The 12,551-nt window shown below is 41.7% G+C and overlaps 1 protein-coding gene across 4 annotated transcripts in view; it reads right to left on the reverse strand.

The window, feature by feature from the left end:
- The window catches only part of Osbpl10 (oxysterol binding protein like 10), a 287,054-nt gene that overhangs the window by 236,590 nt on the left and 37,913 nt on the right, over positions 1-12,551 (reverse strand). The gene's annotated exons all lie outside the window — the stretch shown is intronic.

Here is a 12,551-nt window from a genome sequence, read left to right on the forward strand (position 1 = left end):
TCATCTGAACCAGAAATTTAATATGAAGCTACCAGAAAGTGCACCAAGACAGGTAGAAATATAAGAATCACCACCTAAAATTACTCTATTGCTGGGTCTGTTTTTAATAAATATTGGTAGCATTTCATCAAAGACTTGAACACACAATAAATAGTAGCACAGATATGCAGCCCTGAACCCTCCCAGCCTGCATCTCATTCACATCAGCCCAAGATGAAAATTCTTTTAGAAGGTAACTGCCGCAGGCACTGAAAAGCATCCAAGAACCCTCAACATCCGTTCTTGGGAGAAGAAAAAAATAATAGAGTTGGATAGAAATTCTAATCAGAAACAAAGTAAGACTGTCATCTGTCACCAGCATATTTTAAACACGGTCTTGGAGAGTTTGGTCAATGTAATTAAAGAAAATAGAAAATGGGATGCTCAAATATAGGCAAAATAATTTATTATGAGGTATAATTAAAGGAAAGGTCATTAATGATAACAACCAAGTGAAAAGGGAAATACCTGGCAATAAATTTAACAAGACATGTGCAAGTCTTACATAAAGAAAACTTTTCAAAAAATATTCCAAGGCATCACTAAACATGACAGCAATAAGCAAGAAACATATTATGTCCTTGGAATTTTTACATCATCAAAATATTAATTTCCATAAATTAATCTATAAGCTCACCATTATTTCATAAAAGTAATGAAATATCTGGTGGAGGGGAGCTGCAGTAAATAAATCTTCTGGAATGCATATGGAAAAGTCTACAGAGAACAACAGCCAAGAAAATTCTGAAAACAGAGGTAATAAACAGAAAGGAACTCTACCCAAATATTCAACTATGTAGCTACAACCACAGAAACAGTATGGATTTAGTACATGAACAGTGAGTCAGATTAGCAGAGAACAGGCAGTGCGGACACAGCCAATTGCATGTAAAATTCAGAGTATCGCAGAAGTGTCAGATCATGGCTGATGCAGTAAGTGATGCAGTGTTAACCGTGGAGCCACCTGAAACAAAAGCTATGCCCATATTTCTTATCTGACAAAATCAAGTTTGATGCCACAATAAATTAGAAAAGTGAATCAAAAGCTTAAACACTGAAAAATAAAAGTACACAAGATATGTCACATACGTTCTTCTAATGAACCTGAAGTGAAGACGGTTTGTTAACTGTGAGTCTTAAAAATACAAGTGCCCAGAAATTAAAAGCTGTGCATGAGTTTTAAAAGGCCCACTAAAAGCAAAAACTAAAGCAGACCATGAAACGTGAAAAATATTTGCAACCACTATCACAGATAAAAGACAAATTTACTTAATGTAGAGTTTCTACAAATTAAGCAAAGACCCAACAGAGAAATGGTCAAGTAATAATGATAGTTTGCAAATAAGAAAACAAAAATTGCCCTTCAATATGTAAGAAGTGCTGAGGGAAATAACAAAATTTATGAAGTTCTTTTTTAAAGAAGCAAAATCTTCCCATTTCAGGGTAAGAGGTAAAAACAGAAGCAAAACACAAAAATTGAAAACCCTAATTCCACGGTCAAAAAACATCAGAGTTTTCATACTTAGAGGAAAAAGGGCTACCTACATAACTCCTTCTATTCACGCCCTTCAAAGCAGCATTTCCCAAACCCTCTTCCGTGCAAGGAAGGGAGTAAATGGCTCAAATAAGTGCAACTATTGCTCACTCCATGACCCTGGTATCAGGTAGGATTGCATTTGGCTCCGTGTAACAGAAACTAAACTACAATGAATTAATCAATCAGGGCTCATTTTTTCTACTACAACAGCCCCAATATGGGGAATCCAAAGCTGGTAGTCTCATGAAGCCTTCCTTCCATATTTCTTATTTGCACATCCCTATGCATGTGGCTTCTGTTCCTTTAGAGAGGAAGGCAGCAGATGAGGCAAAGGCAAGGTGTATGTCAGCCTCACCTGATCCTGTTTATCATCAAGGGACTGACTAGCAGCTGTCCTGGAAGACCTCGGCCCACAGGGACTTCTGTCTGTCTGTCTCATTAGCTAGTACCAGGCCACCTCTGGCAGTAACAGAGTAGGAGACAAGAAATTTTAACAGAGCAAAATAAGAATTCCATTAAAAAAGAAAAGGTGTTGGGTTAGCAATTTAAAAGGTCTGTCTCATTTGTCTTAGACATTTCAAATGCCTTTTTGATGCAGAAGGTTCAGAGAAACAGTGCAGTAAATAAACATGTTCAAGTTTCTCTAACACCGTCTTTCTCAAACTTATCTCAACACAAAATTACTTCCTTCAACCGCCTGCTGAAACAGCATTCAGTTCAATAGGTACTTGGGAAATGCTGCCCTGGGTACTCTAAGAAGAAAAAATCTACTCTTAGGTAAGCGCTGGTTTTCCTACTGAGAAAGGCAAAGGGATACACTGCACTGAAGCAGAATTCTGGAAGTAAAATTACTGAAACGATCATATTCTACAGGCGGGATTTGATGTTTCCTCTTTTTATGCGTGTTCTTATGTCTGATGCAGAACTCTCTCTTTCCTCTTTATGATGCCACAGCTCATTTCCTCCTCACGTCCCCTCTGAACTCTACAACTGTCACTTCAACAAACCGTCCACGATGCTCACGTTGCAGCCAGCCTCATCTCACCCAGAGCCTCTCCAGCCATCTACCCACCCTCCGTCCTGCCCCACAGGCACTAACTATTCATCTCTTCTCCCGTTTCTTACTATCCCACCACAACAGTTTGGGGCTTAGCATTTACCTGCTGAGTCAGTCTTTTCTACGTATTATATATTCGATCTGCACAAAACAAACATCTTCATACACGTTGTTAATTAAAGGCTGCAACAGATTCTAGAATTACATCCAAAAAGAAATGTTCTATTTTAGAAAAGAAGGGGGAAAAATCAAAACACAGTTTTTCATTCTGGTTCTAAAGCTTTCAAACGAAAGGCATTCATCAAAGGTGTTCCATTAAAATAGTCACCTTATAATTCATTTTGATAGCTAAAAAGGGGGGATAAAGTACATTTTTCATTATTTCTGTGGCACATATGTGTCCTTCTGCCAAAAAAAGGGAAAAAAAAAAAACCCAATGGCTCTCTGTTTTGGAAGAAAAGAAAATGCCACATTTTATTGCTGAAGAAAAAAATTAAATAGGTCAAATACATAAAACTTTCATGAAAAAGCAACACTTCATCTAAGTCATTAAAGAAAAATATGTTTAAACGCCCCAGTGGAATTCCATGCTCTATACTGTGAAAGGTCATTCACTGCTGACTTTCAAGACCCAGGCGTGGCTCATCGCCTTACTTAACGAAGACTCTGAAAGAAGCTAAGCCCCAAAAGCTTCTTATTTTGCTATCCACAAACCAGGAAAAGAGCAGCTGAGACTGTTCACCCCTCCAGCAGACTGGCCTCTATGAAGCCAAAGGGACATAAAATGTGCTGGTGCACAATCCTCCATTCTCTTGGGAGGTGCAATCACTCAACCCAGAGAAGGCACAGCCAACTTGCTCCAAAACAGAAATCTGCATCACTTTAGTCCAGCAGAAGGCTTTCCAAATTGCTTCCAGAGAAAAGACCAGATGCTCCCAATCCCCAGGCCAACCGAAACCCCTCAACTACGCAATCCCATCAGCCTCCCAGCCTGTTGGAAGGTTATACCCCTCCTGCCCCAGCTCTTTCTCACACCCACCCTCCTGAACATTCCTCTGATCCCAAACCCTGTGTCCTCGGAAGCCACAGTCCACCTCCCTTCCTGTCTTGGCCCACACCTGGTGGGAACACACAGCAGCAGCATCTCATTCCTCAAAGCTGGTTCCATCATCAGATGCTCCTCCACTCTTGGGTGGAAAATCCTCTCCCTGTGGCAGTCATTCTGTCTTACTCATGGAAGACCCTATCCCCAGCTCAGCTCTCCCCGATCACCAAGTCTGGTGGTCAACTCTGAGTGACCTTAGAATCTACCAAGTACAATGCCTACTTAGTCCCTGGCCTTCATTTTGTAGCTGGCTTCCCTGTCACTGTCTTCTTTCCAAATACCTGCCCTGGGCTTTCCCACCATTCAGCACTGCCCCCCTCTGACAACACCTCCACAAGTGTCTCCTCACCCTCCTTCTGCATCCATGGATGCCTCCCTCCCATCCAGTGAGGGCAGGTCCTGCCCCCACTTCCTACCTCAAGCCAACATGCACCTCTGCTCAGAGTTGCATCCTGCACCAAGTTAACTCATGCCCTACACTTTCCCCTCTGCTAACAACCTTCCATCATCATTTTAACATGCCAAGACTTGCCCATCTTTAAAAATAAAGAAAACCCTCTCTCAAACCTAAGACCTGCTTTAGCTATTAACTACTACTTTTCACAGTCCAGCCCTGAGGAAATTCTTCCCACCTTTAGCCCACTCCACTAACCCTGGTTTCCTTCCCAGACCACCAGTGAAAGTCCTTAACTGCAGCCTCCAACACACCTCATTAAATGCCAGCCTCAACCATCAAAAGTATCTCTAGGCACTGCCCAATGTCACCCCTGCCAGGGGGCTGGGGTCATCCCCAGTAGAAAACCATTGACTCAAAAGGTTGCAACCTTTATGTTCTTTTGAAAAACATAACTATCAGAGTAGATATGCTAAGAAAGAACACAACTTTTTCATGAAACTTTTGTTTCCATGTCTCATGTGTATTGGTGGCCAAGCATACATAAATAAATACCAAAGTAAAATCTTTCTTGATGTGAGTCAAAAGAAAACATTGTTGAGAAGGCTGTCCTCAGCTCTCCCCCTCTTTAAGTCATTCACAAAAACATACACAGTGAACACTGTAAACTCAGAACCAGCTGGGAAAACAAAGCTATCCCAACCAGAAGAAAGACTCCCTTGGTGGCCACCCTCCCACACTCAGAGGAAATCACAAATCTGATCTAGTACCTCCTCCCTTTTCTTCTTGCATGGGAGTCTTGTGCTATCTCTACTAGTCTGTTCAGTCTGCCATGTTTTAAGAGTGTCATGTTACTCATAATCTTCTGCAGTTTGCTTTTATGTTTGTGAGATTCACCCATGCAGAGAATATGCTGTCCTGGTGTATTTCTTTTCACACATGTAATAGTTTGTTTAATGACAATGCCACAATTTATCCTTTGTTATTCTTCTATTGATGGTCACTTACTGGATCTCCATGTTTGTGTGCACATAAACAATGCTGCTACAAACCTTTCTGATGAAATGTGAACACTGTAGCTCTATCTGGACAGCTCTGAGGGACAGAATCACTGTTCTCCTATACAGTACACTTATTATAGTAGTTATCACATATAACACTTTTTTATATCAGTTTTGCCCATTTTCATTCTGTCAGCAGTGTATTAGTCACCCACTGCATCACCTCCTTGCCATCACTTGTAAACAAGATATTCTTTTTATTTTTGTCACACTTGTGTTAGAGCATTAGTAGCATTTTCTGAAAGTTGACATATCTTGAGGAATTTAATGATTGTTCATGTTTCCCCCTCCCTGAGAAGCCTTGTTTTATCCTTTGTCCATTTTCTGTTAGGTTGTTGATCTTTGTCTTAGTGACTTTTGGTAATACATTAAAAACTCCAAAAATAAATGCTGCATCAATCCTGATGTGTGCTAAGGGTCTCCTCCTAGTCTGTGCATGGTTCTCCTTGGTGCTCTCCTCCTCTGATCCTACGACCTCTCTTACCTTCTTTGTGGTGACCATTGCCTGCTGTATTACTCCTGATCACACCTTGTGGCATCCAGATCCATGGAGCCTCCTGTCTCCTGATCCACATCTCCATCTCAAACTCAACTTGTCCCAAAGCAAAGCTGTACTACCATCCCTCTCAACCCTGCACAGGGGGAAAACACTACTATTCATGCTCAGATCCAGTAATTCCTTTCCTGCTCATTTCCACGTCATCCATTACCTACTCCTGTCAAGCCAACTTCCTGAACACAAGGATTTCTTCCTACCCTCCGCTAGTGTTCTCTTAAGCTGAACACTGACTTCTTTCACTTGGATTATGCATCATGCTGTTGCCTGTCCTACAATTCTAATATAGTCTGCAAAAGACAACCACACATAGCAATCCCACTATTAAGTATTTACTCAAGAAAAATAAAAATATATGTCCACAAGAAATACTAGTAGAAGTACAGTGGTGCACTTGGGAGCCTGCAGCAGGAGGATAGGGAACTCAAGGCCAGCCTGGGATACATGGTTGAGGTCAAGGCTGGTCTGGACTGCATAGTGAGACCTTACCTCGAAACACAAAGAAAAAAGAATGCTCTTTCTTATCAACTATAGCAAAGCCAAACTGGAAAAACTTCAAATGTCTAACAGTGGAAGACAGGTTACATTTCACATCCCAGCAAATACTACTCAGCAATGAAAAGGAACTACTACTTGCTAAATGCAACAAGGTACACAAGTTTCAAATTACACTGACTGAAAATGAACTAGACACAATGCAATACCTGTGCAAGAACCATTTATAGGAAATGCCAGAAAGGCATAACATAATGCACATCAGGCAAGAGCCGCAGGAAGGCAGGATGTGCTGACAATATAAACAGGAACTGCCTGGGGTAATGGAAATACCATGAATTGGTCTAGCCTGGTGACAATGTGAATGTACATGCAGTCGTCGAGTTCATTTTCCTGCTAAGATTTTCTTCGGAGAGCTCCATGACCTCCTGCCAAAGATGTCTGGAATGCCGCTCCCATTCCCCTATCCAATGTCCAATCTCACTCTTTCCCTCACAGGTGACAGAGGCCTCCCACTGGTTTCCAAGCCTCATTTGTATCTGTGGCCACAGACAATGCTTCACTACCAACCCCTCTGCTTAGACAGCCCCATGTCCCCTCCACGACCACGCCCTACTGTCTTTGAGGCTCAGGTAGATGTCACTCCTCCATAAAGTCTCCACAGACCCCAAAAGGAACACAGGTGTCCCCCGTGAGCTCCAGCTTGTTGTCTTTACTGACTTCACAACCCCTTTAGCTCTGAAATGCATGTGTCCACCTGCCTCACTAGAATTTAAACTCCCTGAGGACAGGATCCATAAATTATTCCCAGTTGGGTGTGCCAGAGTTAGAAAATGTATTTGTACAATTAACAGTCATTCAATGGTAAGGAAAGTATTCAGAAAATGTGTTTTCCTGAGACTAATACCCAGAATATATAAAGAACAACACACACACACACACACACACCATTCTTCTCAGGCTAAACACAGAGGGATGGACATTTACAATATCACTGCTTAAGAAAATAGCTTCAAAAGAAAAAATGTAAATATTTCATATTTATCACTTTAATAACCAACACAGCCACAAGAGACTGCTGAATCAAGACCAGTGCAAACAAAAAAGAAGAACAAGACAAATAGATTCTGCTCATTCTTACTCCAAAAGCTGAGATGAAAGGAAAATGGAAGTTATCTTGGATAAATAAATCTCAGAGAAGGCACACTGAGCAAAGAGAAGACTCTTGATGGATATAAAAGCGGTCACGTTTTCAGTTGATTTAAGGAGACCTGAGGGTTAGTCCAACAGACCTCCCTTCCTGTAAATTCCAACAGAATCATCCAGGAGCCAAACAGTAAACGAGAAACGAACCAAAATTCCAGAAGCATCAAGTCTAGACACTCAAACTCCCCGGAAAGCGATCTGGCTGCTTGCCTATTACAAGATCCCTGCTGACCCCATTTTTTTGCTTCCCATTATTATTTCTGGATGGATTGCTAAGAAGCAACTTTAGGAGAAGCAGCTTCAGCTACCTGCCATCTTTCCCATCTCAGAGGGACACCTGCTCGGTAGAAAATTAACCAACCAGTGTAAAATTGCAAATGAAATGAATTCCTTAAATATCAGGAAGCAGAGAATAGAAGTAAAGATCTTTTAGCGCTTCTGGCTGCCAAATGAATCTCCAAAGGGGAGGAAAAATTAACTCTGGCTGTATTTCTGGAAGTGCTATCTGCTTTGCCAGAATATATTTAACATTCCAGAACTATTTCAGTGCAGCTCATCACCAAGTCTTCTTCTCTTCCTTCTCTCTCTGCCCCACCAAAAATTCAAGTATGTGACCCAATATTAAAAGGTGGATCCCTTCCCTAATAAGCATGTTTTAAACCATCGAGCTGTGTTGTCGGCTCCTGCTCCACCATCAGTATCCAGGCCTGGCATCTGAAGCCTTCACAAAACAAACACATTTATTCCAGGTCCATTAAGAAGGGTCAAGGAGAAACGCAGAAGTGGAGAGAAAATGAACCAGAAAGTGAAAACCACTCTCATTCAAAACATGGTATGAAACAATCACACAGTTCAGCTTGTTAACACAATTTTGCTTTCTTTTTCCTATGGCATAAAGAGTACTATTATGCATTTGCAATTTAGCCATTTTAAAGTGTACTGTTCAGTGGCACTGGTTATACTAACAACTGTTGTGCAACCATCATAGGCTATTTTGATTTCAAAATTTTATATCCCTAAAAAATACCCCTCGTTGGAGACTGTCAATGATGCTGCAATAAACATTGTTGTAAAAGCATCTGTTTGGGTCTCTGTTCTCAATTCCATTCAGTGTATAAGTAGGAGTGAATTGTTGAGTTACATACATTTACCAACTACAAAATAATTATACCACTCAATGCAATGCACCATTAACACTTTAAAATATTTCCTTAAAATCTTACTGCCTAGTTATGAACATTCACAAAGATAGGCATTCATGGGTATTTTAACTAAACCACATTTTTTTCACCTAACTCACTGATCTTCAGATAGATCTGAATTGTTTTTCTCAAGATAGACAATGCATAACTTTATTAACCATTTCCTTATTTAGGCTGTTCTATAGTTTTCGTGGTCACAAATAACAAAGCAATGAACTTCTTCACACATTATTTCTTGAGCATCTCTCTGATTACTGTCTTAGGATTTTCTACTACAAGTAAAATCACTAGGTTAAACAGCAGACATTCTTTGGGTTTTGATAAAATTATGCATTTGTCTTCCATAAAAGTCATACACACCTTCCTTCCTAACAGCTATGTCAAACAACTTTCCAGAGCATAAAATAAATTACACAATTCTAAAATAACGTTACATAAAAGAAATGCTTGAAAAATGTAACTCATGTCATAACAATTTTCTTTTCCATTAAAGATGTGACAGGTTAGATGACCTGAAGTTTTTTAGGCATTTAAGAACAAGTCAAGTTCTCAAACAGTGATCCATACTTCAAACTGATAGACCTACTACTGCGTTAGCATATTTAACACATAAGCATATGGGAGAAAGATCTCCCATATAAAACCACTACTGTTCCAATGACACCCAAGCCCAAGTTTTCTTATTTTTTTAATCTAAGCCTGCATGGACTAAAGGACAGCTCCAATATCCAAACCATATTTACTTAGGAAAGATCCAGTGCTTGGATTTTAGTAGAAAGGACACATAAGGACAGATCTACTATTTATAACTTTACCAAGAAACACTTTTTAATAGTGACTTAACAAAAAAGCCATATCTGTGGCTCTGATGTCACCTTTGAAACTCCCTCCCCTATAGCAGTAAATTCATGATAGGTCACAGAAGTCCTAAGGTCACACTGGAAAGAGAGAGTCACCTACAGTTCTTCCTTGCCCAACAAGGTGTCACATTCCTGCCACCAAGAGTTCTGTTCCATGGTCACTGTACCCAGCCTCAGCAACCCACAGTCACTACAAACACAGGCAGGGGATAGATACCACGTGGACCAGAAGTTTCAAAATGACACTTGATAGGTGACATAGGGATTAGTTTTGGTTGTTTTCTATTTATTTGCTTCTTTGACCTTTTCAAAACTTTTGAAGCAGTTGCCAATCTTTAAAAGTTAAGTTGGCTTCATATAAAACCCCCATGTCTGGTTACTCTTGACACAGCCAAGATTGGAAACATTGGGCTCAGTCCACCACTCGGTGACAGCAGGCTCACACTGAGAAGCAGCTGCCCCACGAGATGAGGCTGTACACTCCCATCTGTACCTGCTCCACAGGACACAAGGAGGTGGTCAGCAACACTGACCAGTGGGCTGGGACTGTTTTCCTGAGCCCACAATATTTTTAGCTTGTGACCCCTGGCCTGACAGGCATAATATGTTATGCACACAATTAGAGGTGGTGGGCAAACATCTGCAGATCCTATTGTGACTCAAAGTACTTAAAAAGCATAAATGAAGTCAAAGCACCTTTTACATTTCCACTATGGATTTAACATTATTAAATACTATTAAATGGTGAACTTTCTTGAAACTAACGACAAAGATTAGGAACTGCTCACAACCTTTTTAAAGTTTTTTCTCTTTACTTCCTGACTGCAAACTCATCGCCACTTTGTACTACTGAAGTGATAGCAGAGCAGACACTGCACAGTGCTCTAAGTCGAATGGAAGGAGCAGTGAGCTTAGAGAGCAATGGTGGTGGCTGGGCAGAAAGGTGGGGACAGAACCTGTTTGGGGAGCAGCACATCAGCCAACAGGTGGTAACCTTGGGAGCTGTCAAATGACAGGGTATCAGCTGCTGAGACAAGGAAATAGAGAGCCAGTGTTAGACACCAAGGCAACAATGGAGCAGGGCATCATCTGGTCCCACTTCTCGTGAACCTGCCTGAATGGGAGGTGATGAGAAGCCACCTAAGAGTTCTGAGGATCACATGCTTTACAGAGCTCAGTGGAAACAGTGCAGAAGTGACCTAGAAGAAGAGAAGGCTGGCTCGGGAAAGACCGTCATTAGATGACTGGGACAGTATAGGCGAGAAGCAGTAAGAATCAAAACGAAGGTATGGCAGAAAGAAGCAGACCAGAAAGACAATCGTGGCTCAGTGACTGGTCAGTTATGGGAGAGAAAACGGGATGGAGCAGGAATCTAAATGATTCACAAAGTGTTACATCTTCCACTGGCCACCCTAGGTGTGTGGCCCACCACCAAAGCTAAGATGCCAATTTCTGCCCCTTGCTTAGCAGCTGGCATCACCGAGAATAAGAAATGGAACTGTTATCCTCCTTATAAAAGCACAAGCAACCAGGCTCTAACTGACACTGAGTGTTTCCACCCCTGCCACCTTGTAGGGAACTGTCCATATCACCAACATCAGACCTTATGCCACCTTGGGAATTAGCTCCCAGTCCCTCTCAGCCACCACATGTGACAGCTTCCCTTGCTCAGTCCTTCCCAAAGCTCTGAGAAAGTACTAGGAGTGGTGGGAGGTTTGGTGGAATCTCAAGTCTGCAGCACAGGAAGTCAGACTCATAAAGATCTAACAGGATGGGAAAGCCCCTGTGGCAAAGCTCCACACACTGAGCAGTGAGTGACAGACCAGAGAAGAGACCCAGCAAGAGCGTGACTTAGGTCTCGTGCCCAAGACGCAGAGCCTGGGTAGGAGAGGACTCCTGTGCCAGTGAGAGCATGAGGAAGGGCTCCCAGGAGAACAGTGAAACGAGGTGAGAGAAGCTGCAGCCAAAGGGGAAAAGGAAGGCAGAGACAGGGCTGCCCTCAACCTGCTCCTCCAAGGGAGCTCTCTGGAGGGAATCGCACTGTCACCTTGGACCACCTTGGGAGTGGGCAAAACCTCCTAATCACTCAAGGTACCCCAAGGTGAAGGCTGGGTACAGGTATGAGGAGTTAGCAATTAGTTCCTCCAAGAGTCAAGGGCTAGGTGCACCCTCCCGCTAACGGGATCTGGACAGGACAACCAACACCATCTGCTAGAGTCCAATTCATAAGTTCTTGAGAATCACAAACTGCAGGATAGGAGGGAAAGATAACTCATGATTACAAATCTTTCCATCTTTTCCCTCCCTGGAAACTGTCCAGGAGGTTAACAAACTCATCTCCACCAGGTAGATGAGCACTTCTGAAAAGCCTTGAGCATGGAATATAATGTTGCACCCCAGCCTGTGGCTCACCTCCTAGGAACTGGGTTTATCGTTCCCTTTTACAAGCAGTGGCCTGCAGCTCTACCTGCCTTCTGCTCAGGAGCACCGTAGCCTCAGAGTGAATCTCTATGACCACTGCAGCCATAATGGGCAGTCATCCTCGGCCGTAACTGACAACTTTCTTCCAGTTTTTATGGGGCCTTTTACATCCACTTTATAAAGTTTCATGTTTTACTTTCCAGATTTCATCATGTATACTCAATGCACCCCAAGAGTGCTGCTAAGCATTATTAATATCCAAGAAGTTTTTCTCCACCTCTCCCACTAAAGCATGGTAAGCAATTAGAAAAGATCCCCAAAGCAAGTTTTCCACACAAGTGTACAATCTGTTCCAAGCCACTCAAAAAACAACAGCAAAAAAAAAATAAAAAAATAAAAAGCCAGACAAGAACTTCAGAATCATGGCTGGAGCTAAGTAAGTAACCTTGTAATAAAAGACTATCTGATGATTCAAGATGAAGGGAGCAGGTATTTGTAAGGTGCCAGAGAAATTTCTGAATCACCAGTCAAATCTAAGAAAATAAAAGTTCAAATCAATTAACTCATCAACTATGATTCACTCTCTGATTAAACTTGCAGACCTAGCTTTTAACAATC

This window comes from Cavia porcellus, unplaced genomic scaffold (genome assembly GCF_034190915.1).
Source record: "Cavia porcellus strain 051 isolate PalLab524CR breed Dunkin Hartley unplaced genomic scaffold, mCavPor4.1 scaffold_10, whole genome shotgun sequence".
Classification (NCBI taxonomy): domain Eukaryota; kingdom Metazoa; phylum Chordata; class Mammalia; order Rodentia; family Caviidae; genus Cavia; species Cavia porcellus.